Source organism: Macrobrachium nipponense, chromosome 13 (genome assembly GCF_015104395.2).
Source record: "Macrobrachium nipponense isolate FS-2020 chromosome 13, ASM1510439v2, whole genome shotgun sequence".
In the NCBI taxonomy this organism is placed as follows: Eukaryota; Metazoa; Arthropoda; class Malacostraca; order Decapoda; family Palaemonidae; genus Macrobrachium; species Macrobrachium nipponense.
Genome location: NC_087206.1, coordinates 66526446 through 66538099, shown reverse-complemented (window position 1 = coordinate 66538099; position 11654 = coordinate 66526446).

Sequence of the window (11654 nt, the reverse complement as noted above, 5' to 3'; positions counted from 1 at the left end):
TGAAAATGGTATTTGGTTCTTCTGATATTCCATCAGCTTTAATGGACCTTTGTGCCCGATGATCAACGTGTGGCTGATGAGGATTGATGTGGGCGTGGTGAGGGTTGGGAAGGAGTACCACACTAATTAACTGGAGCATTGATGAACTTTTTTTGGTTTTTTTGGGGTTGTTGATTCTTTTCCTTTTCCATTGCTTAAAATATTAGCTTGATTCGGTTTAGGAAGTTAGAGGCCATTTTTCATCACATTTTCACGGTTGTTATGTTTGACTGGTTTCATCCACTGATCTTATAATCTTAAGTGTATATATTATACATATTAATCACCATTTTCACCGAGTTTTTACGTTGACTTTTCAATTCAACTGATCTAATATACTAAATGTTATAATTATATACATTATATATTAGTCCACATTTTAACGGTTTTTAACTTGACTTTTCATTTCCATGATATTGATTCCATCAAATGTATTATATATACATATTCAATTCACATATTTTCACGGTTTTTTTTCATGTTGACTTCATCCACTGATCATAGTCTTAAACAGTACTAGATTGCAGTGAGAGGAAACCTATTGCCTGTTTAATTTTGTCACGTTCAACTTAGAGTGCTATAGTAATGCAATGCGTCAAATTGTTTTTAGCTTATACAAACATGGTTAGTGTTGAGGTTGATTACATTGTTTGAATAGGGAATAGTAATTAAAGTTTTATTTTTCGTTCCTTTTGTTTTTTTGATGGAAGGACTGAATGTTTCCTTGTAAGCATTTTAGCATCCGGCTTCCGCACCCCTTCCCCGTTTTAAAGAAGTTAGAATTGTAATTGCGGTTGTCGGGAGGGAGAATAAATTTCGAAAACCTTCTTCGGAATGGGATATCGCTGAAGAAAGTTTGGGAAGGTGTATTTATCTTAGACATTGTGCTGGAATTTCTAAAACCTTTTCAGGATCGAGTACTAATCGTCTCTGCTTGTTTTTTTAGGTTCAAGTTTTATGCAAAATAAGGTTTGAGTTTAGCTGTATATATTTTGCGTCAAGGTTTCAGTAAAAACTTGTTTGATATTATCGTGGTTGTTGAAATGAGAGGAACCTTTTTTAAGTGTTCTACTTCCTACTTACTATTTTAGTCTTTTTACATGCTTTTCCGAGAACGATGAATGTTTGATGATAAAATACAATACTTTTGTTTTTTTAATAATTAAAGCCTCAAAAATCCCTATGTTTTCCTTTTTCCTTTGTTTAAAGGAAACTCTGTTATTTTCCTTGATTATCAATTATTATTGATATTTTTAGTTAATTCATTTTTTTTTGGCGGGGCGGGGGGGGAGGGGGTGGGGGGGGGGGGGGGGGTGCTATAACAGTCCTCCAATTAACAATTGGGCGGGTGGTGTTCAGAGTATGGGGTTTCCTGGTTTTCAATCCTGCCTCCTCAGGAGCCCAATCACTTTTCTTTTTTACTATGGGTTCGCTGTTTCTATGGAGCACACGCTTCTGCATGAGGGTCCTGGAGCTACTTCAGCCTCTAGTTTTTTCCTATATTATTATTATTATTATTTTTTTTTTTTTTTTGCTCTATCAACAGTCCTCCAATTCCGACTGGGTGGTATTTATAGTGTTGGTGGGGTTTCCCGGGTTGCATCCTGCCTACCTTAGGAGTCCATCACTTTTCTTACTATGTGTGGCCGTTCTTTTAGGATCACACTCCTTACTTCTGCATGAGTCCATGGAGCTACTTTCAGCCTCTAGTTTGTTTTTCTAGATTCCTTTTCAAGGGAATCTTGGGATCGTGCCTAGTGCCTCCTATGATTATGGGTACGAATTTACACCCTGGCATATCCCATATCCTTTCTTATTTATATTTTCCAGGTCTTGGATACTTAATCCATTTTTTCCCTATCTTTCCTATTCAAACTCTGGGTCTGTCCATTGGGTATTGCGACAATCAATGAGTGATACTTTCCTTTCTTTTGACTTTGTCAAGTCATCGGGTCACGTATGGTCTGGTTTTGCAATGGTATCACCCCTTATCCGTATTCTGATCCACCATAGTTCGCCCAGAGGATCTTTGCATGATCGGTTTTCTATTCACGTCCCTCAGGTTTGGTGCTCGTACCACTTATTACTGCCAAGGTAGCTGATGTTTTTTCTTGCACAAAGGCTGCCAAGTGGAGGGCTTTTGACCACTGAATTTCATCGCCTCTTTTTGTACTGGTTCTTATTGGCAAGTGCCCGGGCATTCACTTGCTATATATGGGTTTATGGTTTTCCATTTTTCGTATTGCACTTCCTACCAATATGGCGAGAGATGGTATTTTTCCGGTCTATCGTTCTTTGAACAATCTGGTATTAGGGCTGGCCCTTGACTTTGATCCGGCCTGATTCTTGTTGCGCTGCCGCTGTGTTTATCATTCCTTCAGTTTCCTTCTTTAGCTCTCCCCCCTCTGGGTAGCCACTTGCCAATTGTTTCATCTGCTTTGGCTAGTTCCTAGTTTTGAGTCTGTCTCGTGTTATTGTCCATGCATTGGGTTGGTTTGTTGTGCCACCAGAAGTCCATCTGTTCTGTCTGGTTCTTTCTCCTGTCTATTGTATCATTTCTTTGGGTCTTCGTTCTACTTTTAGTCCTTCTTCCCATGCACTCTTTAGCCCAACTCTCGTCTTCAACTGGTTTTCAGATATTGCCACCCAGAGTTGCTCCCTGTTTTTTCGGATAGTTGACGCAAGAAAACAGTCCTCTATACTTAGTGAGTATTTCTCATCCCTTCCTTCCTTTCGTGTTATGTATAGTCCCTTTCCGTCCCGGATTTGCTCTTGGCCTTGTAGTGCTTTGTTGGTATTTGTCATTAATGTTTCCACCTGTTTTTTCGTTTTTGATCTAATGTGCGGAAGTTCTAGTTCCTTAGACCGCGTCCATTCCACTCATTTCCTTGCGCTGTATATCGATTTACTGGCACTGCCCATGTGTTTATTGGCTTTTATCATATTTACCGGCCGTTGACGTTTTGACTTGAGTATCGCCTTGAGTATCTGCATATCTTCCTTTCCATGATCGTTGTCCATTCATCTCTTGGTGTTTTTATAACAACCCCTCACCTTCCATTATTCCCAGGCTTATCTGTATACCTGGCCTCCCTCATCTATGTGTTTTGATGTTGCTCCCATCCTGGTAGCTTTATCCCTTCAGTTCTCGGTTACGCTTTGGCCTTTTTGTTATTGTTGAGCGTAAGGCGCATTTTTCTATTCCCAAACTCCATACCTGAATGTTCCCCCAGATAACAAACTCCTTACAGTCTTGGATACGGTATCTATTTCCATTGATGCTCTTACCATACCAGCTTGATGTCGTCCCCCATGAACATCAGAATGGTTGACTCTGTTGCCTTCTTTTCCTTGAGTTGGTACCTGGCATCCATCCGTTCTTCGTAGTACTTTTGTCCATGGGGACAATCATGGCTACTACAAAGAGTAGTTGGGGGAACAGTTGAGGTCGCCCCTGGAAGATCCCTCGCCTGATATTAACCTTCATCGCTTAGTCTTATTCCAGAAGTATTGTAAGTATTGTATTCCAGTTGTTGCGCATTGTTAATTTTTGAGGGAAACTGATGGTGTTTTCCTTCTTGCCCCATATATTTTGCAGGCATTTCTATTAGCCAATGTGTGTGGTTATCATGTCGGAAGGTCTTTGCTTATAGTCTCATCCATGCCATGACTTATGTTGGTTTTCCGTTCTCTATACTGTTCTTCATTACCATTTTTGTCTATCAGTGGAGCTGGTTCTTTGTGCCCCTACACTTACCTTCTGCAGCCATTTCTGTTGGTGGGGGATGGTGGTTTGTCTCCTCTATGGTAATCTTGTATAGCCTTTCACTGATGATAACCTGTTAGTAACTTCCACATTATTGTTGGTAGGCAGGTGGGGATAGGCCTGTAGTTACGGTCTTATATTTCCCTTACTATTGTCCTTTTTGTACTAAGGATGTTCTTCCTGTGGGTCCATGCCATCTTTGGGTGGCTTTGTGATTTGGGAGTTACAATGCTGGGAGTTGTTCTGCTTATTCGTGGGTGGGTTGTAGGGCCTTGAAGTTTTTGAGCGGGCACCAGTATCCATGGACTTCCTCGGGACCTGGGGTCTTGTCCGAAGTTTGGCATTTTCTTTAGTTGGTGTCTGACTGTGTATGTTGGTGATCTCTGTGAATCTTTGTTTTTATTCTCCCTGTTTCTTCTTCCTTCGATTCCTGGAGCCATGTTGCATGTTTGGTTGTGTTGATTAACTTGGATTGCTCCAGAGTTTTTCCCAGAGGTCTCCTTACTTGGTTCGGCTTCAGGAATTTCTGGATTGGTTGTCATTCCCCTCTTAGTTGGCTGTATAGTTTTTATTTTGCTGGTTTGGGTTCCGAATAGTTTTTGTTCTGTTGGTATCCTCCTTATTCCTGTTCAATGTACCGTTGGTATCTTATTATAAGGTGGCTTTGGCCTTAACCCTCCCTGCTTTTTTACATTCTTTATTATTTGTTGTTTTAGTACCCTCTCTTGTACTTTGTATTTCTCGTTGAGGTTCACCATCCTTGGTTTTCTTGCTTCTTAGCCATTTTTTTATGCCATCTCTTTCAGTTTACTCCAAGTCAAGATCTCATCTCCCATGATTTACTTTTGACTAGGCGCCTTTTCCAAGAAGGGGTTGCGTTTGTTTGTTTCTGTTGGGTTTGGTTTGGTTCTGGCTGGTGGTTGGTTGGTTTCGTATCCCATCCAGTTTCTGCTACTAATCTTGCTCCTGCAATATGTCAAGTTATTGTTTCTGTGATACTTGGTGCGGTGTGTATTATGCCCATTATTTCGATTGACCTCCCACTTGTTTTCTTTTTTCCCTTAATTTCTTCGTGTTGTAGGCTTTCATGGAGGGGATCTTTGGTTCTTCTTCTGTATACTAGATCCATACCATTGTCCTAATATTTTCTACCCATATTCCTTCCTCCTCTTCGTTACTTCGTCCCCCCGGTGTTTCTTTCGTGTTGTTCGTTGTTTCGATACCTCATCCTCCCTGTCGTCTTCAGGTGGCATCGTCTCGTCAGTTTTGTTCCTTCGTGTTTAATTCGTTTGTCCGTGTGACATTTACCTTTCCAGTTCTTTTCTCTTTCTGGTTGGGGAGAGGCAGTTCTTGTTTTTCCTTTATGTTCCATTACTTGGTCTGAGCCCAAGCCTCCATTGCCTCCTTGTGTTTGGGGGAGGGGGTGTTTATTCCTCTCCATTCCAGATGTTTGACCAACTCTTCTTCTATAATCCTCTCATCGCGTCGGGTTTGACTTCTGATGTAGCATCTCCATATTTTCCTTATTTTTTGCTTCTTCTTTCCAATTTTCTTCCTTTTTTGCCTCCTGTAGCTTCCAATCTCAGGGCTGATGATTGCTGTCGTTGTGGTGATCAGTTGCTGGATGGACGACCTCCAAGTACCTGACCGTCCTTCCCCTTCAATTGGGTTTTGAATACCATGGTTGCCGGACGAAGCTCCTCCTGTTGCAGCCCGGTAGTTCCATTTAACGGTCGTTGTTCCGAGAGGGGGGGATTCCTTCATTTCTTTTCTTTAATCATTGCTGAGTTTTGCTATGTTAACCCTATAGCTGGAACCCTACCCCATCAAGGATAGGGTACTCATTTACAGCTCGAGTAGAACTGAGGAAATTATGCGGTCAAAGATCCTTTCCCAAAGAATCAACGCCAAGGAGAGGCGGTTCACCCATCCAACGACCTGACCAGCCCTAATGTTTGCCTTAACTATTTGACTTAAGGTCTATTGACGAAACGCCTAAACCCAATTATTATTAAGATTATTATTATTATTATTATTTATTATTATTATTATTATTATTATTATTCCATAACAAGTGGATGTTTTTATATGAATTTTGCATATTAAATCAGCACGTTCTCATTTATAATTTGAAAGCCATACGACCCAGGTTAAACGAGAAAATGGAGAAAGCTACAAAGGGCTTCATCTATAGTACCGTCTAATGGGATATTCCTCCATATTTTGCATTGCATCATGCATTGGCAGTATCTGGCCTTTGACAATACATACAGGAAAAACACACGAAGAAAGGTAGTGATATGAAGTTACAAGCTATCAGTATTTATATAATGGTTCAAAATATAATATTTAATACGCAATCACAAAATAGTACAAATAAGAAAAATTCAACTATGATCAAACAAATAATTAAATAATAATGATTTTTGATAAATAGTACGATGTAAGAGATTAAACCCATTTATAGCACTGTGGGCAGATTACCTGACTATGTTTAAGCTAGCTTTTGTATATAATAATTGTATATAGCGCATAGCTAATACCAGAATGAATCCAATAACAAAGTGCAGACATAACAAGCTTTAACAGAAGAATTTAAAGAAAGAAAGTCCGACTAAAGTAAACCAAATTTAACATTTCTTGGAATAATTTCATGTTTGGAAATATTTACGAAGCAAGCAGTTCACAGATAAAAAACGTCCAATTCAGAAAAAAAGTATCTTCCCTCCCCGTAAAAACAAAAAATGAGCAAAACTGTCTGTGAGCGGAGGTATTTCTTAAAAATCATACTAATTGGTAGGGCAGAAGGAAAAATGCTTGTTGCCTCCTCATGATTCGAAAATAGAAAATGACTTTTTTTTTTTTTTTTTTTTTTTTTTTTACAAATCTAATTAATATCAAACGTTTTATGTCTGACAAACTAGTCTACTTCATACGCACAGACCTATAGTGGGGTAACGGCTCAAAAAAGCCTTAGGAACATTAAATCATCAAAATAAAAAAGAAAAAACGGTTTACCGTGAACCCATTTACCTTAAAATAAATTTCTATGTAGTTCAAAGAGCGAAATTCGAATTACAGTGGTACCTCGTAGCCAAGATTCTAAATAAATTGAACTGTTAACCGAACTAAAATTGAACACTTTAAACCAGGTTTACCTATCCCACCCCAGGTCGACCATATTATTGCATGGAATTTAATGAACTTTTTTATCCTTTGTTTGCGAAACTTTTGAAATACCAATAGTGGTCTGATTTGATTCGAAAGTACGCTCCACTGCACTGTTAGTTATTTCTAAATCCGAATCAAACATATTTGGCTTGTATAGGGACAACCTGTGCCTTAACTTAATATTTCAGAAGGTTACCCAAGAAATGGTCCAATTACACATATAAATCAGATTTTCCATAGCTTTCCTTTTCGCTAACTCGGGCGACTAAGCCTATATAAAACTACTTTGTTGTTGGTTGGTGTTGTTGTTCTTGTGCAGTTGTTTGGTTGTTGCTATTGTTTTTGTTCCATGTTGGGGGTGGGTATGGAAGACCCAATGAAAAAAAAAAGCTTTTTTCTTAGAAAAGGTCTGCAAAAAGTTGCTTGTTTTCCGTGTGTTTGAGTGGCAACGGGATTATAAACCCTACCATAGGATTTTTAAAGGAATTAAGGAACAAAATACCAATTTACTCAAAATTACAGGCTTTTTAGGATTTAAGGAATTTGGCTCTGTTTCTTATTCGAAATGGAGATGTGGTCAAAAAACCTGAATCAATTTGCATGTTTTTTTTTAAACAGTACATGAACAATGATTTCTAATAAAATAAAATAGAGCGTAGTTTTATTTTTAATTTTCATTTGTGATGAATTTGTCGGAAACAATGACGTTATTTTGGGAACAGGTTTTTGGGAGTATAGATTTTAGCGACGTGGCCACGACGTTAGCTGGATGGCAGGATCACGGGGCCTTGTTTTTGAATTAGACATTTGTGCCGGGATTTCCCTTATCTTACTCTTCCTCATTAAGATCATTGGTCTTATAATATCTGCTGTTATAATTCAAGAATTGCATCCATAGGCCTAATATAATCCAATGTTTTTCCCTCATGGAAACTGCAGTACTGTATCGTTACGGAATTTGGCTATCGCAAACAACAATTTCATCGATCAAGAAAAACGGACTGGAAAACAACCCTCTTGGAAAAAAAAACCCATAGCTTACAATACAGTCAACACTATGCGTGGAACACCAGAAATCAACATCTCCAAAAAGAAATCTTGCAAAAACTTGGAGAGAGAGAGAAAGAAGTACATTCGAAAACCAACCACTATAGATTTTTCTAGTGCAGACCTCGCAACAACCAGGAAACCATAGAAACCCATTATTCTCCAAATAGTTTTTTATACTAACAACCATATAGCCATGCTTCACAAGCTTATCTCCCAGGGATAGTTGCCAAGGTGCCCAAAAAATTGTCCTCAAATCCATAACTCCCACCCCCCATGACATTACTCAATTATACAAAACAAATTTATCAACCTGTTCTGGGATAAACCAAACCCCAGGAAACCACCCTTCTCCCTTCCTCAATTCCACCCACTTATATACCGCCAAAATAACCAACCCTGGTGGAATATAAAAAATACCACAAACCAAAATCCATAAAACAACAGTTTGCAGAGTCAATTGCCACTCGCCCCGTTAAGAGGCCACCACACCAAATGGAACCCCAAAAACCCAAAAACCCCTTGTTTTTTGGGCTCATAAAAAACCTCTGATCATCACCAAAAAATTATAAAAACCACAAAAATAAAAAAAAAAAAAAAAAATTCAACCCAAAGATTAATGCCATCCATTATATCACCATAATAAAATAAAAACCCACTCCGGAGGTTTAAAATAATTAACCCCTTAAAAAACCCATTCCCTTTCCCATTTTCAACTAAAACCACATATCACCATATTCCCCTCTATTTCACACCAATAACCCATATGTTTTGGAAGAAAAACAAGTATCCAAAAATAATTAATATTACAAGCGGGTTCAAGCAGAGGGTCAAAATCAAAAAAGAAACTTTGTCCCCGAAAATGGCAACTCAAAACATTAGACTGAAACACTTTGAAAAAATACCTTAACCAACAATATCTTCTTCTCCACAAAGCTTTACATTTCCCATTTGCACCAAAATAACTGCAAAAAATAATCTTGAACCTAAACATAACACTAGGCTCTTACCAACCATAGGCATAATTAAACCTCTTTGGACTATCTCCAACAAGACAAATAAATTCACATTGGCCAAACCAAAATATTATATCTCCAATTCTCCTGTAAATAACCTCGAAAGCATCTCTAAGGAGCCCAATGTTACAGTCAAAACTGTAAACCCTCTGTTTAGCATAACTTCTGAAAGGGCAAAACTTGGCAAAAAAAATTGCCCAATAAATTCTATAAAAAAATCATCAGTGTGCCATAACTCATTACAACCAAACCACAAATCCAAAGTGTCTAATCAAAGGCTTCCCCATATTCACTACGGCACAGGCACCAGAAACTTAATCAAGTTTCCTATCTCTGGCAAAGTTGCCACAAACACAAAGGGTATTGTGCAAGAGGCCAACCATTTCCGGAACATAAATATCCAGAAAAAAAATGTAGTGCCATTATGTACACATTCAAAAAATGCAAAAAATTCTCCCCTAAAGCTCTTGCGGCATCAAACGGCTGAAATTGATTAAACGCATTCCCGAACAATGATTCCAAGTCACGAACTGAGCTATTAAAAAATCTACACAAACTGTTTTTCTGATAGAAAAATAAATTCAAATACGCCCATGATTACAAAAAAACTTTCGTCAGTGATGGTTAATGTCCAAAAGGGGAAAAGAAAAGTCAATTGTACTGTTGACTATTCCCGTGATACCTGTAACATCTGTGACTCACATAGACTTCGAGCAATTATCTACTGAACCCATACAAAAAGGAAAAACTCTAAGGCTATCACGGAAACCCGCCCCCCCAAAAAAAAACGCCCACCCCCACAAAACCCAAGACCGGAGGATAAAATGAGACCGTCTTTATGGGTTAACACAATTTGACTTTACCATAGTCTTTGAAAGGGCATATTACACACCCTTATCCTCCAATACCACATTGAAATTTGTGGTTAGTACTCCCATATTCACACATCATCACCCTTAGTATTCATTACGAGCCACACTGTTAGTACGAATAATCAATATCTCCAATATCACCATCCATATTATATTGCACATTCACCAAAATTATTACCACCGTGAACTCCAATGTCCCCAAATATCTCCCGTTATAATTCTCCATAAATATCTCCATATATCTCCAGTAAAATATCTCTTGGATCACTAGTAAGGGCTTTAATATGCCATTCCCCCATAACTCCAGTATCATCACCATTATCACCATTAGCATCGCCAAACACAACCCCTTTAGCAAATAATCTCCGTGTCCCCAGTTCTAATCATGCCCTCTACCATTGCGTAAAGGCTTATCCAAAGCGTAAGGAAAAAACTTGCACCACATTCCTATTCATTTTCTCTTTACGCAAAAAGAAAGAACAAAAATCGTTCTAAAAGAAACCCTCGGGCATATCACATCATCTCTCGGTGGCTATCAGCTGATTTTCATGGCATTGAACTTTTCTATTCAAGGCCAAAACTCACCCCCTTAACCTCGGTACAAAGAAAAAAAAATCTTTCCCTCCCTCTGACAGTACCCCCTTGATCACATTAGGCTCCCTATTGCTGGTTATTCAGCAAAAAATACGCTGAGTGCGTACACAGATGAGAGCCCTGTCTCCAAGAGCAAAAAAAAAAAAAAAAAATAAAAAAAAAAAAAAAAAAAAAAAAAATGCAATCTAAGCACCCCGAGAAAATGATTTGCATGATGATACTTATAAGCATACGTATGTATTAAAAGAAAGATGAATGCGTTTGCCTTTAAATACATGCTAAGAAACTTATCACGTTCTGCTCCTATGGGAAAAAATATAGTAATCTGAACTGCCTCTTTAACTCCAAAAATGATTCACACACAAAGTTAGAAAAAAAAACACAACAAGGGAAAAAAATGTAACAACTCACGTCGTCAATAAAAGAACACCATATCGCCAACTCGCACATGTAAAAACATGCTAATACACACATACTTGCATGTGTAAGAACGACCCTGCTCCTGAGAAAGAAAGCACTTTGGCAAACGCGCACACAAGATGACTGAGTGACCATTGCTAGCAGCAGTCTCGCTACATACGAAAATGCTGATCCTAATTGAATTTTTCCCTCCTAGTACCACAACGACAGCTCAAAAATTCCTATCATCTGTCACCTAGCATATGAAATCTTAGCCAATTCACAACCAATCTCTCAAACAGCCTCTTTAAGCTGCTATTAATCTCAGAAAAGGCGTAATGATTGTCCCTACACTGCTGCCACCAACTTTTACAGAGATCCCAAATTTCAGTACTTCTTAAAAGGGTCTGGTAGCTATGGTTGTGCATCTAAAGGCACTGGCACTCTCTCTCTCTCTATCTCTCTCTCTCTCTCTCTCTCTCTCTCTCTCTCTCTCTCCATCTCTCTCTCGAAAACACTTCCCCCCCCCCCCTCTATTACCTAAGGCAATTAAATCAGACTCGTGAACTACAAAAAATACATTTATTCAAGAGCAAAGCATAAACTAGATAATTCAGGTTCTTAACAAATGATTAAATGAAAGATTGAACTCAGATAGCCCACTTCATATTTCTCCTACAATAACCAACATTATTTTTAGTCACAAAACTAGGCATACAGTCTCCATAGTAACACCATGGAACATCATTT